Source organism: Cryptotermes secundus, unplaced genomic scaffold (assembly GCF_002891405.2).
Source record: "Cryptotermes secundus unplaced genomic scaffold, Csec_1.0 scaffold166, whole genome shotgun sequence".
Classification (NCBI taxonomy): domain Eukaryota; kingdom Metazoa; phylum Arthropoda; class Insecta; order Blattodea; family Kalotermitidae; genus Cryptotermes; species Cryptotermes secundus.
Window position 1 is genome coordinate 306,743 of NW_019720562.1, and position 14,360 is coordinate 321,102.

The 14,360-nt window shown below is 41.1% G+C and overlaps 1 protein-coding gene across 4 annotated transcripts in view; it reads right to left on the bottom strand.

Annotated features, from left to right (window-relative positions):
- The window catches only part of LOC111868233 (cytokine receptor), a 474,286-nt gene that overhangs the window by 244,426 nt on the left and 215,500 nt on the right, over positions 1–14,360 (bottom strand). For 3 of the 4 annotated variants that reach the window (XR_004513445.1, XM_023858690.2, XM_023858711.2), the window contains one exon: positions 2,908–3,027. The exons of the other annotated variant lie outside the window; for it this stretch is intronic. The gene's annotated coding sequence lies outside the window, so the exon portion shown is untranslated. The remainder of the gene's footprint in view (positions 1–2,907; positions 3,028–14,360) is intronic. 4 annotated transcript variants of the gene reach the window in all.

Below are 14,360 nucleotides of genomic sequence, written 5' to 3' on the forward strand. Positions count from 1 at the left end.
TTTACACAATTTTCAAAGTTAAGTTTCATGACGCGATTAGGACTCAACTCGATACAGAGGGAAATTTACGCTTTCACGTTGAAGAGAGTGACTGACAGGCCTACTGATTACTCAATATCAGTAATGAAATAATTTCGCTGGAAATCTATGATTATAAGAATGTCATTGTTGTACTAAGTTAATCCGCAGGGCAAACGCTGGAGACAAACATGGCAAAAGTCTTGTGTCTAGTGAATACGTATAAAACACAATCCAACATCAATACTAATACTGGTTCTGTTCAAACTGTTAAATAATCGAATACAAAAATTTTTATTGATGATAGAACACAGCAAGCCATTCGAATGACAATGTCGCTCTGTTCCGCAACAAATACTTCCCCAGAAGATGAAATGCTCATGTCAAATACCCCAAGCGATATGGAAAATATCCTCAAACAGCAGATGATATTGTTCGTTTATTTCGTAGTTCATTTAACAATACTTCTCCAAAAGCACTGGATATAACTAACTTCACTGAGCTGCGCCCTTCTTGAGAAGCCGCCAGTTGTGCAGCCATTTCAGAACTTCCCAACTTTTTATGGAAGCCGAAGGTTCATTATCGTGTTCACAAGAGCCTTCTATTCGTCCCTATCTTGAGCCAGAAGAATCCAGTTCATACAACCCCATCCTATCACTCTAAGATCCATCTTAACATCCTCCCACTTACCTCTAGGTCTTCCTAGTGGTCTCCTTCCTTCTAGTTTTCCCACCAATATCCTGTACGAGCACATGTAAATGTTCGCACAGAATCTATACGCACATTTATGATGTCTGAAAATACAGATCACGTGCACATCTATGCCGTCACTGATTTATTTCCAGGAAACGGGATGCTATATAAAGAACACTCGCTATTTTCTGGGATGGGCCGCGGCGGCACGGGTTCGATCCCGGGTCTGATCAAGTGGGATTTGTGATGGACAAAGTGGCACTTCGGTTTCCCCTGCCAATCTTCATTCCACAATTTGCTCCACAATCACCCTCACATATCATCTGGGGCTGGTACAATAGGCCGGAAGTGGCCGCAGTACAAGGGACTTAGTCCCACCCCCCTAGCAATAAAAAAAATCTTCTAGGATATCACGCCATGCAGTCCGTTGACTCAATGGACTGCATGGCGTTATATCTTAGGAGAAATTAAGCTTCATTACCACCGCTGTGAGAGCCTCAAATCCTACGCAGCTATGTACTTTGTGCTGCCGCCATGCTCTTTCACATTCTAAATATATTAACTGAACAAAACATTGTACGTTTCTCTACGAACCATTAGCATACAGGGTTTAAGGATCCTATGCTAATCCCCTAGTGCTACTGCCAGCTCAAACGTTCGCGCGCGCACCATGTCACAACTACTGATGAGAGGAAATTAAAAATTACATACGTGGGGGAGATTCTAGTGGAACGATGTTCATGCCATGATTAGTGAAGTTCTATCTAGTGGTCCAAACGTTATTCAGGAGGAAAAATAACATCTATGAACAATGAGAATGCGAAGGGATAGTTCATTTAATGACGTCTTCTCAGCTGCACAGTTTATACAGTGCCGAATAACACTGCAAGCGCCTTAGACCATGTGGCCTTTATCTGCTGACGATTCCAGACGTCGTAGAGACTAACAAGGAAGACAATATCAGGATACTGGTGAAGCGAAAATCAAAAGACAGGCAATACCCAAAGGCTGATACGTAATATTTATGATGTAAGGCTTCACATATATTGTTTTAGTGTAGATTAGACTATAATATTAAAAACAGAGCAACCCAAAATTTACATATGACTTAAGTAGAATCTTATCGATTTGTTAAAAGTAGCTCATAACACGACTCGTGCACTGCAAAGATAATTGATATATGTAATTTTCTGGATATTGTTAAGCGGTGAATATTAAACAAAGTATATAATTTTTTGACTGCATAGTATTAGCTGTAGAGCAATTAGCCTTGTATTAAAACTGAAACACGTGAAAGACGCACCTGGCCACTGATGAGAGGACTATAGGTTATTTAATGACGCTTTCGGTATCGAGACTATAAAGCGTAAGATGATGGGTGACTGATGAACTGGAAAGGATTCTAAAGGAAACGAGTAGTATCTCAGAACTTGTGTGAAGTGTCTCAGGAAATCCAAGGTAATTCTGTCAGAATAACTTGTGTCACGGACGGGAGTTGAACCGAGTATCTACGGAATACAAGTCTAGAGCGTTACCCGTAGACCAATCCGTTCGGTATGATTATATTGCAATGAATCTTAAAAAAAAAATACAGTGGACGGGTATGGTATTGTTCATTTTGGCTTAGGATAGTAACCAGTAAACATGGCGAACCTTTGCGTTCCATAAAAGTCGGGGAAATTTCTTGACTACCTACGCGACTATCAGTTTCTCAAAAAGAATTTTATTCCAAAGACTTACTTAATTGGTTGGTCAATTCATAAACCGATAACTTATGCAAAATAGCATAAATGCATTTCTAAAATATCTTCACGCCTTTAAAGCACACCTTTCCACGCCTGTATGTACACCCAAACATTTATCACACGCATGCAATGGCATTTACGGGTATCGGTGATGGCAGGCTCTATAGCATTAATAATAATTAGTGAAATTATATGCATTATTATAAATTTCTGTTAATCAGTTTTAATCAAGCTACTATAACCTGCACAAGTCATTTTAGATGTATGCTTCACTATTATACACATAGTAGTTTGACTGCTCTTATGCTCGCCTCCACCCACCCCCCCTTCCGCAAAACCACAGCACTAGGAATCCATGTATTGAGAAACGTGCAAGAATTAAGTTTTCTAAAGAAGCGGTGATGGCTAAAGGAGAGGAGGGACTGAAATAATAGATGTTGATCCTGCTTACCGAGATCAGGCAGAGGATGTCCTGGAAACAAGGTCAAGCAGCAGCAGCAGAACGGACACTTATCAGAGCGATGCCTCAACCCAACTGATGCTACGACGAAATCGGCCACTGAATAAATCCCTAGAACAAGCATGAGAACGCATGTATTTTGCTTGTTGCCATGGTTCCGGGCACGTCAACCCCACCAGCCCTCTACCTGCCCCTCTAATATTACCTAACACCTACACCACTTTGTGAAGTATCACAAGCTATCTCACAGCCCTTACGTCTATATTCCACGAGCGGCAAATAAGAGCACCAGTACACTTTGCAGGCCTAACTGAAATGCACTAATCAAACCAAACTACGGGAGCTGTTTCATTTATAACATCTCTGTAGGTAGAAGCATTTATAGTATGCGCACACACACACACACACACACACATCAACGCTACGCTACGCTCATCTCAGCACTCCGTCCTTCTACTGACAGTCTCTCAAATTCACTTATCTAAGATTTCTCAACTGCACAGCTTACAGCGTCTAATAAGGACACAGAAGAAGTGCTGGCCCCTTTTAAGAATTATTCCAGCATTTGGTTGGGAGGGACTGAGAAAATCCAAGCAAATTTCAGTCAGGGCAGCCTGCCGACGATGGTTACAACGACTGCCGTCAGAGCAGTATGGAAATTGCAGAAGTGAAAATGGTGTCAGCGGTTCTTCCAACGAGCGAAATGACGCGAAATGAAACATTTGTTATATTTGGGGCAATATACCAAGGAGCAAGAGCTTCCAAAAATATAACATGTTTTCCCGTTCACAATTATGAGTCATGTATAAACAACAAAACTGCAACTTAAATATGGCGGTGACAATAAGATTAAATATGCGGCGAGCATAAATTATGAACGCTGAAGAAGCGAACAACTAAAGGCAACTTTCAAGAAAAATAAGATAGTTCCCCAAAATGAATTAACACAAAATTGATCACGCATAAACAGTAGTCTTAACGAAAAGAGAAAATTATAGAAAGTGATAATTTTCAACGATAATCACAAAGAGCATAAGGATGGCCTACCGCCCCATCATTCTAATGCACATATCTGGCTAGTTTCTGTATCCACGCTGGAAAAAGACGTAATTCTTAAGTTAATTTATATGCCAACTACAAATATGCCGTTCCGAAATAAATCTTCAAGAAAAGCGCAGTGTAGAGCTATCCCTCTAACAGGCCGTGAAGGCCCATAGGGTTGTGAGACGTTGAGGCTCGCACACTATCTAGACAATCGGCTCACAGATGGCGGTAAGGTTGTCAGCCTTACGCGCCGGCCTCACATTTACCCCCAGAAGATTCCTGGTACTCATTTCTGTTAGAGGCTGAGTCGACCCCGGGCCATAGTGCGGCTGCAAAGATTCGGTAAATTAAAAAAAATTCAGCTCATCGGGACTGGAACCCGCTACCTTCCGGCTTGTAGCATAGTGCCTCAACCAACTAAGGTACCGCGAATAGCACAGTGTATAGATGTAAATAAGGGTTCAGGCATCTCAACCTACACAGACATGCACACAGAGACCTTCTACACCAGAGATCACAAGCGACAAGAGCTCAACAGGCTAACGGCGAAACATTAAACCACATGCAAAATGAAGGTTCACTCAATATGCAAAATACGTACGTACAATGAAATGTTCAAGAAATCGTTGACAAACATTCCACACATTACAAAACTCAAGAAAATCATAAGTGTGGACGTGAAGACTGAAACTTCACTTAACGTGCAAATTACATATAATGAAATGTCCAAAACACGTTAATAAAGCGTAAGTATTTCAGGAAACAAATTGTTAATAAGATCTAAAAGTTTGTGATGATGGTAAATTGTTACAATTATTATTTTGCTGGACATTATCCATCATCTTGTCTTATCATTATCTTGTCTTAGACAAGATGATGGATAATCTCCTTTTGTTGTGCTTGTATACCACAAGGAGTATTGCTTCTCTCCTGGTATGATTTCATTCTAGATATTTTTCTCTGGTGCTAAGCCTCAAATTATGATAGCTTCAATATCTCTTAGCTCTCACAGATGGATTAAGTTGTGCTTCTTTTATGAATCCCTTCGGAAATTGGCATAGTTGTCCGGAGATAGGGGCTAGCTCTGTCTATTGGACCCAACTGAGTAGGTTTTACCTGAAGACGGGGACAGATTCCAGTTCTCGAAACGTTGTGTTTTTTAATAGAAACTAGACTGTTTTTTAGAATAGACAAGATGATGGATAATGTCCAGCAAAATAATAATTGAAACAAATTGTTGTTTACATCCCATAAATTACGAAACACAAAAGAACCATAAGTGTGGACATGTGGACTGAAGCTGAATACAGAACGGCTTGACCACTCATGGTGCCTTCAATGATCAACCAAAATATTTACAACACAAATACTTTATCACGTAATCAAATGAAATGCCGTTAATTTTCATTCCTATGCATTTTAGTTCATGATAGATGTTACAGAAACCTGGCATACATTTCGTGGGTACACCATATCCTTACAGGGTCAATGTGTGAGAAGATGAATATGCCTCTTACTTGATACTGCGATTAATGTTCTGAGCTAGGGCAGTTTATTGAGACAGTTCGTAGTATGACTCAGTAACATTAAAACAATCAGGTAACGGCATATAAGATGTGAGACCTCAAGCACACGTCAGACATATGACTCTACTGCACAATGTTCCGTCTAAAATACAAACCCTCCTTTATTTGAAATGTTCTACGGCCCGAAGAAAATAATGACATTTAATGAACGGAAAAACAATCCCTCAGAGATTTCATGACCCCTCGTATCCGCTCCGTCTGCCTCGAAACGACAATGGCCAACAGTCAAGTGTTTGTCATGAGCGTTGTGAATGAATCGCACGACGACTGTTTTCACTGCTAAACTTACTGGTTCGTACTGTGACTACTGAAACCTTTCCGACTACCCTTCAATGTTTCAAGTTCAACTGAAGATCTGATAATAGTGTTACATTCTTCTGCCTGCACTCCGACCTGCTATGCCACAATCAGACACGACAACAGATTATTAAGGGGGGGGGGCGGTGTAAATGACGTCGAAACGGGATGAAGAAACCAGAATATATCGGTAAGTAGTGATCTTTAATATTCATTGTTCTCTACAATATAAAATTGAACAGTCCTCCTCTCCTAGTATTTATGACATCTAATCGGGCACATCCCTGTCACAGATACAAAATTGACCCCGTTCATGAGAAAAACTAGCAGGAGATCATGGACCACTATAAAAATAAATAAATAAAATATAAAATTGACCCCGTTCATGAGAAAGCAGGATTTCATGGACCATTATAAAAATGAATAAATAAATAATAAAATAACAAAATAAAGACAGCAGCAACGACAACGAGTGCGTATAATACTCAGTAACAGTGCAACGTAGATAGTTAGTTATTGGAGAGGGTGGGTTTCCCCATGCACTGAGACCTGTATTGGTCCATTGTGCTTCCCTCTATGATTTCTACCAGTCTCTATATCCTACCGGTACTGGTGCTTACCATCAGTCCCGCCCAGCCAGCGAGACCGGCTCTAATGGCTGAGAGGTATCTATAATGCTTCCTCCATCTACCAGAGGTACTAGAGACTGCTGTTGGGCGGGAAACGTCCGTAATTTGGCTGTGACCTCCTTTGGAGATATGAGGTTCTTTTACGTGCCGTAAAGCTACAACACGGGACCCACGGCTTAAAGTGCCTCCCGGAGGACTTGTTCCCTGAATTTTTCCGCCCTTAAAAATTCGACGACCTCCGCCGGGTATTTGAACCCGCGTACTACGAGTCATGAGGTGGGAACGTTACCTCTAGACTACGGAGGCCACTTTACAGTGCAACGTAAGACTATATACGCTAAATGAAGCCTCTCTGGATAGAAAGAATGAGATCCTTTAGATATCCGTTATAAGCGTATTCTCACTGAAAGAGTATCAATCTTTAATTTCAACAAATCACATTCAAAACTAATACAGTCACCAGATGACTGAAAGCAGTAAACGTCTCCTGAGGGTTTATACCATAACAAATATTCTCCTTAACCACTTTCTTCAATATTATGCACAAACTCTCCTACAAGTACTGAAGCTGTATGTATAAACGCCTCATTCATCGTCCTATTTGTAGAATGGCTTAATTCAGCGACTCCATTTTATGGCACTCCCCAGTCTATTTTTGCTCTGGCTTTGGCTAGACATGCTCCTACGCAATAACCTCAGTACATTGTAAGCAGAACCCACAGAACTCTGCTTGCTGGGCTTATTCTTCGACCCTCAAGATGGAGGCAATACAATCCTTCAAACACCGCTGAGCATCTACAAACAACACGGAGTTGCACTATCAATGTCCCACTGACCACATATGGGCGGAGAAATGGTTTCCAAGTCGGCGGTGGTAGAACCATCAACAGAAAATAAGCTGGTTTTCAAGCAGATGAAGAGATCCACAAACTCGTTCATTTTATTTGGAATAAGGAAGAACTGCCTGATAAGTGTAAGGGTCCATTATTGTACAAATTTAAAAGAAGGGCGACAGAATTCTGCTTCATTAATCCGGAATATGCCGGTCACGGTAGCCGAGCGGTTTAAGGCATGCACTGTCTTCGCTCGCTCGGATGCCAGGATAGTGGGCTCGAATCCCACTCACGGCATGGATGTTTGTGTGCGTTTTTCTGTGTTTGTGTACAGGTAGAGGCTTTGCGACGAGCTGATCACCCGCCCAAGGAGTCCTACCGAACGTGTAAGATCTAAAAAAACCGAAGTGAACGGAGAAGTTCATGGAGGTAGGCCTAGGCCCACTGGGGCTGTAGTGCAAAGGAAAAAAAAAAATCCGGAATATTGCTTAACCCAGACGACCTCTCCCCCACTCCCAATTACTCCAGATTAGTGAGTGTACACTGTACTACTGCCTTCAACTTCATACACAATTTTATACAATGTCCTTTTGTGAAGGTTAGATCCATACGTAGACGAAATTACTGGGGATCGTCAGTGTGGGTTTCTATGCAACATTAAGTATTGATCAGATTTTTTGCATTCGTCAGGTAATAGAGAAAAAAAAATGAGAGCACAATGAAACAATATATCAGCTATTCATGGACTTCAAGAAAATCTATTATTCAGTTAGGAGGAAAGTATTGTACAACATTCTCATAGAAACTGGGGTACCCATGGAACTAGTTAGGCTGATTAAAATGCGTTAAAATAAAACCTATAGTGAAGACCGTAAACATTTGTCTGATACGTTTTCTATCCAGAATGGTTTAAAACAAGGAGATGCTTTACCGCCAATGCTTTACAACTTTGCTGTAGAATACTCCTCTAGGAAAGGTCGAGGAAATGTAGGTGATGTGGGAGATAAAGAAAAAACACATAAACTGTAACTGACGCGAATAAGGAGGTTGGTCTAGTAGTAAACGCAGAAAAAACTAAGTTTCACCAGAATGCAGGGATAGAATCATGACATATAGACAGCTAACAGATCCTTCAAAAATGTTGTACAGTTCAAATATTTGGTAACAACAGTAACAAAACAAAATTTGCAGAAGCATGCATCATTTGTATCCACGGAACTGAAACATAATAGTAATCAATAGTTCTATCTTCTGGGATACAATACCGTTCAGTCCCTTGAAAGTCAACGGACTACACGGAGTTATATCTCAGAAAATAAAACTGTGAGAACCTTAAATCCTACTAAATAATTTTCTTCGTTCAGTTGTCAATCCTGGGCCAGTAAAGTGTGCAGTTTACAAACATGCTATTTCCTTGACAACATTCTTGTGTTTGTGTATTCTGGACCTCGTAAGTATGACGTCTTCTCGTCGTCAGTACTGTCGCTAGAAACTTGTCAGAAGTACTGTCGGAGTTACTGACGGTCTGAAAATTCACACGGCCACGACACAAATACGTATTAAATGTGCGTGATAAGATATGAAGGGCGTATACATGACATGCAAATGATCGTCAATATTGATCACAGTCTAAACAACAGAGCAATTAAAACTAAACGAAGTTCAGTACGTTACATGTTCAAGTCCTTGTACTCACAATTTTCCAATTTTTCAGTTAGGTCACTTCCGTGCACAGCAGCTCTCGTATGTGTTCAACTTAATCCACACTTTGCTAAGCAAGTCCGATGTAACCAAATTCACTGCAACTCTTATCCGTTAGGCGGGGTCCGGTAAAATGGTACCCAGCTGAGGAATGTATACACTCCCCTTTCGAATCAAGGGGGAGTTATATCGACATAACAAGACGGCAAAGTTATACGGCCGTCCTTGCCAATCAATTTCCCTGGGAACTGTCAATACAGGAACCCCCAACTTTGCGGTGGAAACGAGGAGGCGGGGTATATTGAAACAGCATGTCACGGGGACCTTCTTCTTGCAAAACTAGCAAGCCTCGAGGAGAACTCAGGAGGAAAATGTGTAGCGCATGCCTTTGTCTTGGACAGTTACATGGTGCAACAGCTGGTATCTGTAAGATTGATATCTCAAACGTTTCCACAGAAATTTGTGCTCGCGTCAGCCACATTTAAACTGTCAATGAGAACATGGCTGTCGAGTTACTTGCAACGTAAGCTGATTCCGTGGAATGGCTGTTGTCATTAAAAGTATATAGGCACGTTGTTAGTTATTACACAAACGTAACGGTAAGAGGTTAAGTTGTCTAGGCGCTTAAATAAGCACCACGCAATGAAGACGTCTGGAGGAGACGAGGTAAAATTCTGCGCATTTCTAATCCCAGCACAAGTTGGAAGTGAACAGTCAGCTTCACGACAAGATCACATTCCTCACAGAAAGTGTCCCTGATACTCACTGGATATGGGGATAGTGCTCTTGCCGAGAAGAGACTCCGATCTCTCGGCTGTCCATTCCGCAGGCTAGTCGCGATACCGTTGTACTCGTATACATCAGTTCTTTTTCCACACATAGCAGCTAGAATATACATCGGTAAAGTGAAACAAAATATTCCCATAAGCAAAATCCAGACCTGTAAATAAACTCCACGATTCTCCACCACTTCGTGTTTCTACAGCGACGTTAATATTTTAAATATTGCAACTAAAGCCCGCTGCTGAAATCTTCCAAATTATAATAACTTTTATTATATTATAGAAGATTATTTAAGAATAACTGGATTGCAAATCTCCGGACACATTCTTGTACAAGCATTTCTGATGTCACAGGTAAAAATCACAAACAATAATTTAGTTGTCCTTTATTAAATCTTCTATCCATTCGACATAATCTTAGATATTAATAGAGAATCGTAAAATATAGTGGTCTTAAAGCGTCATACACATACACATACACACACACACACACACGAGGAAATCTGTAAATGTGTCCCTTAAAAAAAAAAGATTTATACAATTAAGGGTTGCCGTACAATCACGAGCACATACTGAAGGTGAAAACAATGCGATTCTTAATGCACAGAGCTTATTTATTGCTATTTTATTATTACACAGAATATAAGTACAAATTATACTTACACAGCCGAGGATGTACCCGTCTCCTCGATCGGTTATGTGGATACTAAGCAAGACTTCTGACAATAATAGGAGTTCTTCCAAGTAGATCCAGGATCCACATTACGAAATTGTTCCAACAACACGACATTCATATGGAGTTTAATGAAAAATTTGCTTAAAAAGATCTTTCTGAAGCAGTCTACTATAAGCCTCACTTCACGACCAAAACCGTCGTGTTTGGAAGTAAATAATACTTGTACATGACTTGCTTGCTTAAGGCGAAACACTTCTGGACTTCTGGACAAATACAGAAGTTACCTCTAAGTCACATAACCATGCGGCCAAAGGCGGCTTCTATTTTAAAATGACGATGTAAACTCGACCCCAACCACTGGTTCAACTATACGATCTTGATTTCATACTACGTTACGCCAATTGTATGCCCAAAGGAAAAGGAATTCACTTGTTTCCTTCTTTACTTTGGTACGTCTGCGACCCACTGTAACTGCTATCACGGATCCGTTACCTCACGTGATGTAATGACAATACGTGAAAGTCGGATTCGTTTCCAGAAAATGTTATTATCGGACAGTGTCAAATCTCTCCGTTCAGTCTTTACGGATGTGCAACTGACCACAGGGAGATGCTATGTATCACAGTACTCCACAAACAGATAGCAAGCTTCCCATTTCAAAAAAGTACGAACCTTCAATGAACTCTGGTAAAGATATTACTGATCCATGTTCCTATGATGTGCAAGATTACACATTATGTGGAATGATTATATCATTATCAGAACTCAGCTCTGCATAATTCACCTTCATTCTACTCGTACTGCCTTTCCCTTTAGTTTTCCGACTTGTGTTGCACAGTGGCGTATACTGGCAGTATACATCAGTATACAAGTAATCCATCTGTAGTAAAGGGGTGTGCTACGAAAAGAGCTGCAGTTGAAACCGAAATCTGACGTATTCCGAATACACACCAAGAGCTTGCTTCAACCATATTAAAATTGTATTAATAAAGTTACATGTTTAGCGTAGTTAGTTGAGGCACTATGCTACAAGCCGGAAGGTCGCGGGTTCAAGTCCCGATTAGGTCATTGGATTTTTTTTTTCAATTGACCTAATCCTTCCGGCCGCACTATGGCCCTCAGCCTCTAACAGAAATGAGTCTTTTTTTTTGGGCACTACAGCCGTAGTGGGCCCAGGCTTAACTCCATGAACTTCTCCGTTCACTTCGGAACAGAAATGAGTACCAGGAATTAATTAAATAATTTTCCTGGGGAGTAAAGCGCGGCCGGCGCGTAAGGTTGACAACCTTACCGCCATCTTTGAGCCGATTATCTAGATAATGTGGGACACTCAACGACTCACATCCCTATGGGCCTTCACGGCCTGTTACAGGGATAGCTTTACTTTTTTTACTTCATTGCCAAATGTACGACTTACATTTTATTCGCATGTGAATTAATTTCTCCTAACTTAGGCAATGGATTCTTCTAATAGGGCTTCTTAGAATATGAAGATGGAGGTTCTGTCAAACATGAAGAAGCAGCTGCTTTTCAACGGAAAGAAGGGAAAGGTCACTCGGTCATTATTGACTTTTACTGACCCGCAGTATAGATTTATCCTTCTGAGGGCTGGGAAGGAACGCTCAAACGATGCAGTTGAAGAAGGGATAAAAACAGCACTGTCAACATGTAAACTGTTTCCTTCCTATCTGGAACTACTACAAGAACTGGTCTGGTCATTTGGTTATCTGACAACAGTGTTCGTTTTCCTGTTCTGTTGTTTAACAGTGCTGCTAGTGACGAGACTATCAATAGGGTCGGAACATAGATAATTTCTCAAAAGCATAGAAAAAGTACTACTGCATATTTCAAGTGCTGCTTCAGGAAACTATTTCTTAAAATCCAAAATGGTCGAAATTTACAGATTTACCACTGTCTATTATCTAACAGAACAGTAATCACAATACAACAATAAAATATTTTCTCAGCACATGCATTGTTTACAGCATCCCATTATGGTCTCGAAGCAATCAGACGTTTGACACTGCTAATCATTGCACCAACAATACATATGATTTCCATGTTATTAGTTCGCAGGTGATGCAGAACGTCTGCAAGAGAAAAATGCCATAAGATAGCACTGAAAACTGCTTAGAAATGAATGAAGCATAATCACGTGCCTACGAACTATTTCGGCGTCCCATTCCATTGAACTTTTTGTTATTAAATTAGAGAGTTCTACTTTCTGGGATATAACGTCGTGTAGTTCGGTGAAAAATCAGCCAACGTCTCACACAAACACATCGCCTCCATCTTCAAGGACGAAGAGGAAGTGAAGCAAGAAACTAGTATGAAGAAGGTAGCAAGCTCTCCTTGGCTTACTCTTGGCGTTATGTTTCCCAGAAACGTTAGTTAATTTTCATTGAAAAACATGGCGTAATATCTCAGAAGACATAACTCTTCATAGTCACCGCTGTGACAGCCCGAAACCCCACGTCATCAAATACTCCAGAACTTCAAACTTATGTTGCTCGACTGTATTAGCAAGGTGTGGTGCAAAGATCCGTCTACTTGGAATCAGACTTGGCAACTTTCTTTCGCGAAGTTCTTGCGTTCTCTTGGTTGACTCTTTGAGGAAAGAAATTAAAGCTGATGAAGTTTGAAAAATAAATGCACAGTATTCTCTGTTTCAAGATTCGGGGTTATCTGTAAATGTTTAAATTCATTAACGTATGAAGGGGTACTTGTCTCGTACTCCTGACTGCGGACTTCCGACATTCCCGGACATGGCACATGCTCCACTGTAAGTCTTACCGACAATTTTACACTCAAAACTGTCACCCCGGTTCACCCGAACAGCATGTTTGTAAATAGTGTGCTGACCAACTTCAACAAAAGACAGTAACTGTGTTTTAACGACTTCATGTTCACAGACACAGTGAAGACACATGCAAAGTTCAGAAATATTTAATCCTGATGTTTTGCCAAACAGAACAGATGCAAGCAGAGTTTCTCTAGGACACTTCTTACTTCATGGCGTCAATTAGCAGGATTACACTACATACTGTTGCGAAAAAGCTATTTTGCTATCATCAGAGACTTGCCCCGAAACAGAGTGGAAATATTTTGTCGGGTACTTGGTAGACAGTTATACTAGACACTGCACTGCAGAAGCTCTGCATAGTACCCCTTACTTCACAGACCCTCTTGCCCAGGAAAGGAAAATTCTTCTTTCCGAGGAAGTACTTCGTCAGATACATTAATGCAGAACCATATTTCTAATTGCAATGCATTTTAATACAATGTCCGTGCGAATGCGGGTAAATAAGACTGTGGTCTCTTCATATGTTCAGCTGCACGCGAAAATTCGCTGAGGGAAGCTTGAGCCTTGACTTTGTTAAGTACAGAGGTAAAAGATGATCGATGTACAATCCAGAGGGGTGAGAACATGCAAGCGTGTGCGCGTGTGCACGCACACTTTATATATACACTATGTACATATTGTAACGTATTGCGCTATGGAGGACATCCCCTCCCCGCCTGCGGTGACGTAATAACATCGGCCGCTGTCGCTACTACGGTAACAGGCCAGTCAACACTCAGCCCCCTCCACCGCTGTGACGTAGCGGAGGATGCCGCGGTTCCTATGCAGCAGTAAACAACACTCGACAGCGTTGCCCAGCAACACCTGTAAACACGGCAACTAGGCAACAAGGAAGCGAGGCGTTGACCCGTTGTCTGGCTGAGGGTTTATAAGAGAACTACACTGCCGTCTCAATTCTGAGACAGTAAAATATGGTCGCGAGTCCCAAGGGACTCGGACCCGAGTAAGACTGCGCTGGCAAAGGCCAGCAGCATATACAAAAGACAGACCCATCCTCTCGTCAGAGAAGGCGCCCAACAGAAACAAGACCGTA